Here is an 11,524-nt window from a genome sequence, read left to right as displayed (position 1 = left end):
GCTTTCCTCAGGCTGAGGGCCGTCCCCAAACAGTCTCTCTCCATATCTCCACTTGGACTTATCTAGAGATGACTGAGCTAGTGTAGTGACCTTTAACCCTCTACCCCAAATGAAAAGGCCCTTTCCGAGTTATCCTTGCCACTGCTACTGAACTTGAAGGTGTCCTGCACGTTTTCACATCTTAAACCCTTTGCTCCCAATTTCAAAACAATGGGAAGACTCTTCATTTTACACTTTAACTCCCACAAGCCCTTGCTCTGTTAAGTTCCAGAAGACATGGAGACTACCTTTAATCTCAGAAAAATGAGGCCTTGCACAGTTGACCATACTTGACTGGACTGGGCATTGCTCCTTGCTTCTCTCTTCCGACCAACCTGTGTCTGGGGTAGCTCTTACATGGATTTTTGTTTGTTTGTTTGTTTGTTTGTTTTTCGAGACAGGGTTTCTCTATGTAGCCCTGGCTGTCCTGGAACTCACTCGGTAGACCAGGCTGGCCTCGAACTCAGAAATCCGCCTGCCTCTGCCTCCCAAGTGCTGGGATTCAAGGTATATGCCACCAGCGCCCGGCTTACATGGATGTTTAAAGTCTAAGAGACTCCCACTTCTAACCAACAGCCCATTCCAATAGGGTCAGGAAATTTCTCCATAGTACGCTGTTTTGTTGTTGTTGTTGTTTGAGACAGGGTTTCTCTGTGTAATAGCCCTGGCTGTCCTGGACTCGCTTTATAGACCAGGCTGGCCTAATACTCACAAAGATCCGCCTGCCTGCCTTTACCTCCCAAGTGCTGGAATTAAAGGCGTGAACCACCACACTTGGGTTTGTTTAGACTTTTTTTAAACAACAAATTCAAAGATTTCTAACCAGACTTTTTTTTTTTTTTTTTTTTTTTGTTTTTTAGAGACAGGGTTTCTCTGTGTAGCCCTGGCTGTCCTGGAACTCACTCTGTAGACCAGGCTGGCCTCGAACTCAGAAATCCGCCTGCCTCTGCCTCCCAAGTGCTGGGATTAAAGGCGTGCGCCACCAACGCCCGGCTTCTAACCAGACTTTTAATCACTTGTTTTTATAGGATTATCAGCTCCTAGCTACAGAACTAGAGGCTTTCGGCCCCCTAATTATGCCCTGACAGTGATGATTAGGCTTGACTCAAGGACTTTGATGCTGCCAAACAGCAAGAAATAGTCTAAGAATAAACAATGTCCCATCTCCTGACCGAGGAATTGGTTATCAGTAGTGGATCAAAACATGAGAAATGTAGGGTAACAGGCCAGTAAAAATCACCCTGTCCCTGTCCTGTCGCCACACTCGGGACTTGGAAATTCCCACTTCTATGACTCAGAATTAACAGCCAAGCAATACTTCCAGCGGTGCTGTGCTTCTCCACGAGTTCATCCAGCATGCTCTACTAACTCAATGCGCATGCTCCAAAAATCCTATAAAGTCTGTCCTCTCCACCCAGCTGGCTGTTTTTTCTGTTCCTTTTCTCCTCAGAAGCAGCCCCCATTCTGTGTTTCACCCCAATAATCCCTTGTGTGAGATGTGTTGTATGATGTGATTTTGTTATATTTCTTGACTCTCGATTGCCAAGATACCCTTGTGCTGGAAAACCCTTTGAGCCAGCAGGAGGTGCTTTCTTGTATACAAACACATAGAGGTGCAGGGTTAGTGTCTTATTAAACAAACTTTGTTGTAAAATCCTAGCTTTCATAAATCTTGGGTGGTTCTGTTTTTCGCTTCTCTCCTTGGGGTGTCCAGGAGCCAAGTTCTGTGATCCACTTCTTCCCTTGGAGTGTCTGGGCCCCATGCACGCTGGGCGGGAAAGAATGAATCAAAGTCTGGAATGGGTGGGTGAGCAGGATTCTGGTCTGGCAGTGAACACCTGATGGGGGAGAAGGTTTCCTCAGAAGATTTCAATGTTACAGCTCTTTTAGAAAACAGCTTTCTTAGACAACAGTCAACGAAACATCTTATGTGCATACACTTTTCTCAAGGGATACATTTATGTGTGTGTGTGTGCACCTTGGAGAGTGGAAAGGGGTTCTTCTTAGGGTGAAATTTCATTGTCTCAGGCTTAAGGTTCTGAGGATACCTCATTAGCATGGAGAGGCATTCCAGGAAGTTGAACTTGTAATTTTATCAAGGATTATGTAACATTCCTCTGGTAGAAAATTGGGGTCAGGCTCCCCAGATCAGTCAGAGAAAAGGAAACCTCATTAAAAAAAGGGAGTCCTCGCCAGGCGGTGGTGGTGCACGCCTTTAATCCCAGCACTTGGGAGGCAGAGGCAGGCAGATTTCTGAGTCCGAGAGTTCGAGGCTAGCCTGGTCTACAGAGTGAGTTCCAGGACAGCTAGGGCTACATAGAGAAACCCTGTCTCGAAAAACCAAACCAAACCAAAAAAAAAAAAAAAAAAAAAGGAAAGAAAAGGGAGTCCTCCATTTTGGGCCAAGGTCAGGAAAGCTATCTGACCATGGTAGACTTATAACATTAGTATCGAAGTCCAACACCTTGTTCTTACGACTTTGTTTTCAGGAATTATTATAAAAGAATCTATCCTAAGACAGATATCTTGGAGTCCCGCTGTTACCTCCTTGGTTGGTTTATATCATGTGGACACCTTTAATTGAGATGGCAGTGAAGTCACATGACATCCACCCTCTCCCTCCTTAGCAAAGATAGCTGATAGCTGTGTGGATGATTTTGCTGTGATGTGGGACAGCAGCTAAGATGCAGCAAGCCACATTTTGTTTATATCTCAAAATGGCATCACACCACATGGTTCCTTAAGATTTCCTACGTATAGATTTTTAACTAGCAACCACCTATGTTATAAGGTTATATAAGTTAACTTTTTGTTACAGATTTTATTGATTTAACCACACCCAATAAACTTACAAATCATAAGGTACAGAGAGTTATATTATAGTCTTACAAATCTTAGCAAAAGTTTCAGACAGTTAGATGAAACCAATAGTCCTTTTTGGATGTTCTGTTTTCCTTTCTTTTCCCTGTTACAGAGTCAGGTAGCCTGCCTGACGAAGGATATAGGAGGAACTTTTAAATAACCATGCTTGGGTCTAGAGAAGGGAGAGCCATAACTCAACTCTACAGCCAGCTTTCCAATAAAGTAGAACATCATAAACAACTTTAAGTTTTTGTTTTTGATTTTGTTTGTTTGTTTTTTTGAGATAGGGTTTCTTTGTGTAGCCCTGCTTGTCCTGGGACTCACTCTGTAGGGCAAGCTGGCCTTGAAATCACAGAGATCCACCTGCCTCTGCTAATGAGTGCTGGGTTTAAAGGTATATCACCAATACCTGGTAAAAGAACTTTAAAAGTATCCACACACAAAAGATTTTTGGATCCCTGCTAAACTGAATCCAATGGCCAGAAAGTTCAGAGATAAATTCTGAGCCGTGGCCATTAAAGCAGTCATGGCAGGTAGTGTTAGTAGTAGCAGCTGGCAGCTGACAGTGGTAGAGAGAAAAAGAATCAAAACCAGCAAACACAAAACACAGAAAGATCACACACTCAATGGAGACCAGTCATCAAGAAAACATGCAGTGACCACCATCATTCATTCATTCATTCAATTGAGCCTGACCCATAGCCTTCTCAGCTCCCATATTTGCAACAAAATTTATGAACACACCAGAAAACAGATTCATCTGCACACACAAAACAGAAAAACATTCCAAATGACCAGAAACAGGTAGATGGGGAACATCTTGCTTTTTGCCCCGGACAGGAGATTATTTGGGTCTTGTCAAAACCCTCCATGCTCCAGATCAGGATCCCACAGAGATCCAGATGTAACTTACCAGAGGAGGCCTCTGTGGATACTGGCTGCTTCTCTCAGCACTTCAGTTTACTCTGACAGTCGGCAACCCTGACAGCACGCTGTGGAGCCTTGCAATGTCTCTCGGTGTGCACCTCCTGAGATGGGCCTTTCCGCCCCAGCATCCCTGAGTAAAAGTCCAGTGTTAGAATTTAGGTGGGTGGTCTGGTCTCCCTGGGGCCTCCAGAAAATGTTAATTCTACCAGGTGAGACTAAGATCACTACCAGAACTTTTAGAGTCAAATTTGAAGCAAGCTTTATCAAATACTGGCCAGTACAATGGATATGGGTATTGGGGTTTGGTTCTAATACTTTGTCTTAATTTGGCTCCCCAAGTCACATGGGAATCTGCATGTTCAGATGCTGAGGGTCCCGGTCTCCAATTGGTTTTTGATTGATCAATAAAGAGACAATGGCCGATGGCTGGTCAGGGAGAAAGTGGTGGGACGTTTAGGATTCCCAGGCAAGAAACATTGGATAGAAGAAGGGGGATTCCACCATGAGAGGGGCATAGGACAGACCACACCATGATGGGGAAGCAGAGAGATGAGAATTAAGAGCCCACTGACATGTAAGAACCTGGGAAAGTGATTTGGAGGTTTCGATATGCCCAGCCATTGACTAACCATTGAGCTAGTCAAGGCATATCAAAATTAATGTGACCTCCCTCTCTTTTTTCTCTCTCTGTCTCTCTGTGTGTGTGTGTGTGCGTGTGTGTGTCTTTCATTGTCAAATCCAGACAACTCTGGTGGGTGGCTAGAAGCACAATCATCCTCTGGGAGGGAGTTCAAGTTGGATTAACCACTACACATGGGATTCTCAGAGAATGTCCCACAGAATACCTTTAATCCTAGCACTTAGAGAGACAGAGGCAGGCAGAGCTCTGTGAGTTCAAGGCCAGCCTGGTCTACATAGTGAATTACATTAGTCTGCTGCTTATAAAGGCAAAACCCACAAGGCTATGCACTTTCTGCCTTTATCCATTGGGGGCAAGCATACATCCTGATGTATCTTCCTCCTTATTTACCTCACACCTACAGTGATCAACTACATCCTGTGCAGCTGGAGCAACCAACCTTGTTTACAGAAGTGAAAACATGTAGCTGTGGCTTATTATTTCATGTGAACAACATTCCGGGAGGTTATCTATCCTTGGGCAAAGTAGGGCTTACAGGATATCCTTGGACAAGTGGGACTTACAGGTTAGAGGCATTTTTGTTTTATAAATCTTTTTTGTTTTTAGATTTATTTATTTATTTATTTATTTATTTATTTATTTATTTAATGTATGTGAGTACACCATTGCTCTCTCCAGAAACACCAGAAGAGGGCATCAGATCCCATTACAGATGATTGTGAGCAACTATATGGTTGTTAGGAATTGAACTCAGGACCTTTGGAAGAACATTCAGTTCTCTTAACCATGGAGCCATCTCTCTATCCCATTTTATAGATTTCTTAAGCATAGTAATTTAAACTTAAAACATAACTTTAGCCCTTAGAACACCTTTACTCCTAGCATTTAGAGAGGTAGAGGCGCCGGGCGGTGGTGGCGCACGCCTTAAATCCCAGCAGCTGGGAGGCAGAGGCAGGCGGATTTCTGAGTTTGAGGCCAGCCTGGTCTACAGAGTGAGTTCCAGGACAGCCAGAACTACACAGAGAAACCCTGTCTCGAAAAACCAAAAAAAAAAAAAAAAAAGAGAGAGAGAGAGAGAGAGAGGTAGAGACAGGCAGATCTCTGTGAGTTCAAGGCCAGCCTGGACTACCTAATGAGTTCTAGGAAAGCCAAAGCTACAGAGTGAAACCCTATCTCAGAAAATAAAACAAAACAACAAAACCTAAAATAACAAAAATGATAACAAAACCCTCAAACCTCTCTTTGAGTTAAGTAGGGTGTACTTATAATCCTAGCACTGTAGAGTCTGTAGCAGTAGAGTTATCTCTGGTTTCAGGACAGATCAGGCTATATAGCAAGACCTTTTAAAAGGATATCATTTAATGCTGTGAATGGGTGTTTTGTCCATGTATCGTGAATACATGTCTGTACCATATGAATGCCTATTGCCTGTGGAGGTGGCATCAGATCTCCTGGAACTGGAAATGCATTGTTATGAGCCACTATGTGTGTGTTGGGAACCCAACTTGGTTCCTTTGCTTGGTTCAATCACTGTTTTTAACCATATATATATATATATATATGTATATATATATATGAATACACTGTAGCTGTCTTCAGACACACCAGAAGAGGGCATCAGATCTCATTACAGATGGTTGTGAGCCACCATGTGGTTGCTGGGATTTGAACTCAGGACCTCTGGAAGTGCAGTCAGTGCTCTTAACCACTGAGCCATCTCTCCAGCCCCTTTTTTTGGTTTTTCGAGACAGGATTTCTCTTTATAGCCCTGGCTGTCCTGGAACTCACTCTGTAGACCAGGCTGGCCTCAAACCCAGAAATCCACCTGCCTCTGCCTCCCAAGTGCTGGGATTAAAGTCGTGCACAACCACTGCTGCTCGGCTTAACCTTTTTTTTTAAGCAAACAAGTGCAAAGGAACAAAGCTGGGGGAGATAGCTAAGTTGATTAAGTACTTGCCAAGTAAATGTGAAGACCTGAGTTTGGCTCATATCTGTAATCCCAGTGCTGGAGTGGGTTAGAAACAAGAAGTTCCTGGAGCTTGCTAGCCAGCCAGTCTAGTTTAATTGCTGAACTCCAGGTTTAGTAAGAGACTCTGCCTCAGAAAATAAAGTGAAGGGCCTGGGAAGATGACTTTGTGGTTAAGAGCACTGAGCATTCTAGAAGTAGATTCTATTCACAGCCCTGACATGATGGCTAAAAATGTCTATAACTCCAGTTCCAAAGGATCAATACCCTCTTCTGGCCTCTACAGGTACCAGGCACAGACATACGGTCAGGCAAATTACCCATTCACCCATTCATGAATACTGGGATTACTGCCCAGTTACCCATTTATTATATTATATACCCATTAAATAAAATAATAATAAAAAGTAGTGAAGAACAGCCAAGTAAGACACTTGAAAGTTGATCTCTGGCTTCCACATTCATGTTTATACACAACCTACCAAGCAAGCATGGTTGTGCATGGCAGGAATCCCAGTATTTGGGAGGTAGGGAGGGTTAGATAATCAGGGCTAGCTTTGGGTACATAGTGACTGGAAGTCAGCCTGAGTTATTAGAGACCTTGTTTTTTTTTGTGTGTGTGTGTGACACAAGATTTCTCTATGTAATCTTGGTTGTCCTGGAACTTGTTATGTAGACCAAGCTGGTCTCAAACACCATGTCCAGCCTGAGAGTGTATATGTACGTATTTACGTATTTTATATATTATGTATTTATTTATCCATCTATTTATTTATTTCAGAGAGGGTGTCTTAGGGTTTTACTGCTGTGAACAGACACCATTACCAAGGCAAGTCTTATAAATTACAACATTTAATTGGGGCTGGCTTACAGGTTCAGTCCATTATCATCAAGGCAGGAACATGGCAGCATCCAGGCAGGCATGATGGAGGAGGAGCTGAGAGTTCTACATCTTTATCTGAAAGCTGCTGCAGAATATTGACTTCCAGGCAGCAAGGGTGAGGGTCTTACAGCCCACACCAACAGTGACACACATACTCCAACAAGGTGATACTTCTAATAGTGCCACTCCCTGGGTTGAGCATATGCAAAGCATCACCTAGAGATTTCTCTGTGTAGCCCAGATGGTACTAGAACTCACTCTGTAGACCAGGCTGTTCTTGAACTCAGAGATCCATCTGTTTCTGACTCTTGAGTGGTGGGATTAAAGTCTTGCATCATTACTTCCAGGCTCCACACCCAGCTTTTTCCAGTGGGCATTTATGGCAGCAGCATTTATTGATCTTTTATTTATCACATATGTACAGTCCCCTCAGAGGCCAGAAAATGACACTGAATCCCCTTGAACTGAAGGAACCAAAGATTGTGAACCACCATATGGGTTTTGGGAATTGAACATCTGGAGAGCAGCCAGTGTTCTTGACGAGCTCTTTCTCTAGGTGTCTTTCTTTGACACCTAGAGAAATCCAAGTTAATCCAAGCACTTGGGAGGCAGAGGCAGGTGGATTTCTGAGTTCGAGGCTAGCCTGGTCTACAGAGTGAGTTCCAGGACAGCCAGGGCTACACAGAGAAACCCTGTCTCGAAACAAACAAACAAACAAACAAACAACAACGACAACAACAAAGAATTGAATTTAGGCTACAAACAACAACAACAACAACAACAAAGAATTGAATTTAGGCTACAATATCAGGTCATATCGCCAGGGCATATACACATGACACCAGGTGGCTAGGACCAGTAAGTCTCTCACACTGTAGACAATCTACCTCAGAACTCGGAGTCAGGTGTTTTAAGATCATTAGCTGGAAGATTCTGGAAGAGGTTGCAAATCAATAGTTACTTTGCTTGTTTTCTGTTAGAATTACGATGTGTAGATGTGTAGTTTTTGGGGCGAGTCACGCGTGTCTACATTTATTGCCCAGAGCTAGCAAGGCCCTGTGGAAACAAGTTTTAGTTTCTTTTATGGGTTGAGCTACTTCTGCCTGGAATTTTTGACCAGAATTCTATCGGAAGGTACAAAGCACGAGTCTTTGGGTCATAATACTTCTTTAATTGAAGCGCTACTTTTGCGTTTATTCTCTGGACTTAGGTAGAAGGGGTCTTCTGTAGCCGAAAAGCCAGCAGCCCTTTGCCTTAACGGGATAAGACGAAAAAGATCCTCTCCCATTTTCTGCACACGAACTGACAATCTCTTTCCAAAGGGGCAAGGCCAGGACCGTCCCCCAGCACCTGACAGGTAAATCTAGGATGTCAAAGCCACCTGGACACCTTGCACACTTGCGAGGAAAACACCAGAGAAGCAAAAACACCACCGAGGACAACCATAACTCCCATAACTCCCTGCGGAGAAGCGTACCTTCTCATTGGGCAGTGGTTAGCAGCGTGCCTTTCCATTGGGCAGCGGCTCCACCAGCTGTCAAAGCCGCTGCGCGCAGGGCACGGCGGGAGAGGAGGCCGCGGGATTTGCGGCCGTACTTCATCTCCCGGCGGGCCCAGCGCTGAAGGCGGTGGCGCGACGCCTTTGTGGAAGCCGGAGCTCACCGGGAGGAAGTTCCGGTCTCCGGGACGCTGGGTCCGTGGCGGCCACTGAGGAGGAGGAGCGGGCCGCGGGGCCTACGCTGCTTTGGTAAGGGCCCAAGATAGGAGAGAGGGCGTGTCCGAGCTGCTGGGACGGGGTCAGCGGTCCGGGCGGCTCTGGTAATCGTGGGCCCGCGCGGCCTAGGAGCCGTGACTTCGAAGACACGGGGCGGCTGCGGCCTCGCTCGCGAAGACAGCGTAGCGGTAGTGTGTTGAGGGAGGCGCCGCTCGTGGCAGGAACGCCCCGGAACGGTCGCGGGCCCGGGGCGGGGCCCGAGACGGCCGTAGAATTACCGGTCCCACCGCAGAGCGGCCAGCTGTGGGGCGAGGAACCTGCGCGTGGTAGCGGTTCCGGTGCTCAGTTCTGTGGACCTGCAGGAGGGATTTCTTTTTCTTTCTCCTTCTGTTTGCGATCTTGTTCTGAGACATCACTAGATACGGAGTTCTTGTGCCCTGCGAGTAACCTTGGCCGCCCACCCAGACGCCCAGACAAGAAGGTGCGAGAGCTCAGAACCTGGCCCACGGGCCCGTGGAACCGGGAGGCGGGCAAGGGTGACTGGTGGGTTCTGTACCCGTTGGGCGAATGTAGGAGGAGAGTGATGTTTCCACATATTCGTGCTTTAGATTCCTTTTGGCGTTGTAAATAATGTGCTTTTCTTTTAACTTTATAATTGACGTTGAGCTAATGAATTCAAGTGTGGGGTTGCGTTTCTTAATAAAAACAAAAGGGTTGATTTGTAGAGCACACACACTGGGGGTAGTTTGGATATTTCGTCTTTTTTCCCCCCACACTAGGCTAGCTTATTAAGTTCAGACTAATTGGATATAAGTGAAGGAGTTTAGTAGGTTTTGTTTTTGGTTTGGTTTTGTTTGTTTTTATCCACTTGATCACCCAGGTCATTTTCTGAACTCTGGATTGTGCCTTCTTAGCATTGTTAGTTTCCAACTTCCTGTTGATTAAATAAGCCACAGTTACCAAGCTTGTGAGGACCAAAGGGAAAAGTGTCAATAGCTAATGACAATGTGGAAAGTAACTAGCATTATATTACCATCTTGAGGAAACATACTAGTTGAGTCTAATGCCAGGCCTAGTGGAATTTAATTCTGGAATTTAGGAGGATGAGGCAGGAGGATGTTTGGTTTGAAGCCGTCCTAAGATGCAATGAGACACTTAAAAATTTTGACTCTGAATTTTAACTCCTTAACTAGTACACTTATATAAATGCTTATCTATAAAAGCTATAGGATTATATATAATGTATGTAGTCTGTAAGGTAGGATAGGTAGGACTCGGTTCTCAGCTGGTGTAACACCCTTGCTGTTTATTGAATCCAGGGCTTTCTTTATCTATGCTAGGCAAGTTCTCTACCACTCAGATACCAGCCTCCTTACGCAGTGTTCTTACTGGGCTTGAGCTTATCTTTATCTTTAGGATTCTAGGTTTTTGTAGCTCTTAACATTAAGGAAGAATTTTTGATGGGAGAATTATTGTCGTCGTTCCCCCTCCCACCACCCCTTTAATACATGGTCTCTCATAGCCAGGCTGAATTTGAATTAAACTTGCATTAAACTCCTAATCTTTCCACCTGTACTTTCTAAGCACTACAATTGGCTGTTGTCATTCCTAGCTAAGGGAAGGTTATTAAATATGCTCTAGGCTAAAGTCCTTTGCCACTAAACTATATACTCAGCTCTTAACTGTACTCTTGAAACAAGAGCCACCATGCATAGATGTCAATGACCTGGTTCAGGATCAGAGTTATATAGATAATAAAACTATTGAAAAGTTTTACTTAATTTATTTATTTGAGACAGGGTTTCACTGTTCATCCCTGGCGGGCCTGGAGCTGGCTATGAGGACCAGGTTGGTCACAACTTAGAGATCTGCCTGCCTATACCTCTAGAGTATTGACTTTAAAGGTGCATGCCTACAAGCCTGGTCTGAGTGTGTTTTATAACAATTCTGTCATGGTGTGTAACTCAATATAGTAGAGTTGATAACTGTAGAGTTTCAGAAATCAGATATTGAATCCATGTACCCTTCACGAACACCCTGTCGGTGTCTCATGCAGGAATGTTTTGGTGAGTTATATTATTTATTTATTGAGGTATTGGACTTTTTTTCCCCAATGGGTCACCATTTCAAACTTGTGACATTAGAAAAAGAACCCATAGCTATGTGAATTTTAGGTAATCGATCTCCCACGAAGCTATGTCCCCAGCCTAGATTTATTATGTAATATGTGTAATGCTCTTAGGATCGTGTCTGGTATACACAGAGTGTTCACTAAATATTAGCCACGGCTATTACTTTTTCATTTTCCTTTGAAATAATAATTTTGTGTATGTAGCTCAAGCTAGTATAAACTTATAGTTCTGTCTCAGTCTCTAAGGTCAGGACAAGTTGTGGGAGTTGGTTCTCTTATCCTACCATGGGGGTTGTGAGACTCAAACTCAGATTGTTAAGTCTGGCAGTTGGTACCTACTCAGCCATTTCACCAGCTCCCAC

The 11,524-nt window shown here is 44.3% G+C and overlaps 1 protein-coding gene and 1 long non-coding RNA gene across 4 annotated transcripts in view; one reads left to right on the top strand and one right to left on the bottom strand.

The window, feature by feature from the left end:
* Positions 1-1,019: 1,019 nt before the first annotated feature.
* LOC114611978 lies at positions 1,020-8,880 on the bottom strand. Its single transcript, XR_003709918.1, has 3 exons — positions 8,795-8,880; positions 3,815-3,958; positions 1,020-1,877 (listed from the first exon to the last, which is right to left on the bottom strand). It is a non-coding gene; the product is annotated as an uncharacterized LOC114611978 (long non-coding RNA).
* A 19-nt stretch (positions 8,881-8,899) lies between these two features.
* Rbm6 (RNA binding motif protein 6) overlaps positions 8,900-11,524 on the top strand; it is a 98,774-nt gene continuing 96,149 nt past the window's right edge. The window contains exon 1 of one of the 3 annotated variants that reach the window (XM_028756827.1): positions 8,900-9,064. The gene's annotated coding sequence lies outside the window, so the exon portion shown is untranslated. Of the gene's footprint in view, positions 9,065-9,344; positions 9,513-11,524 lie in introns of those variants that run through there. The other 2 variants (XM_028756829.1, XM_028756828.1) reach the window with 2 other exon arrangements.

Source organism: Grammomys surdaster, unplaced genomic scaffold, assembly GCF_004785775.1.
Source record: "Grammomys surdaster isolate TR1022 unplaced genomic scaffold, NIH_TR_1.0 126131, whole genome shotgun sequence".
Taxonomy (NCBI): Eukaryota; Metazoa; Chordata; class Mammalia; order Rodentia; family Muridae; genus Grammomys; species Grammomys surdaster.
This window is presented reverse-complemented; position numbering and strand designations above follow the sequence as displayed.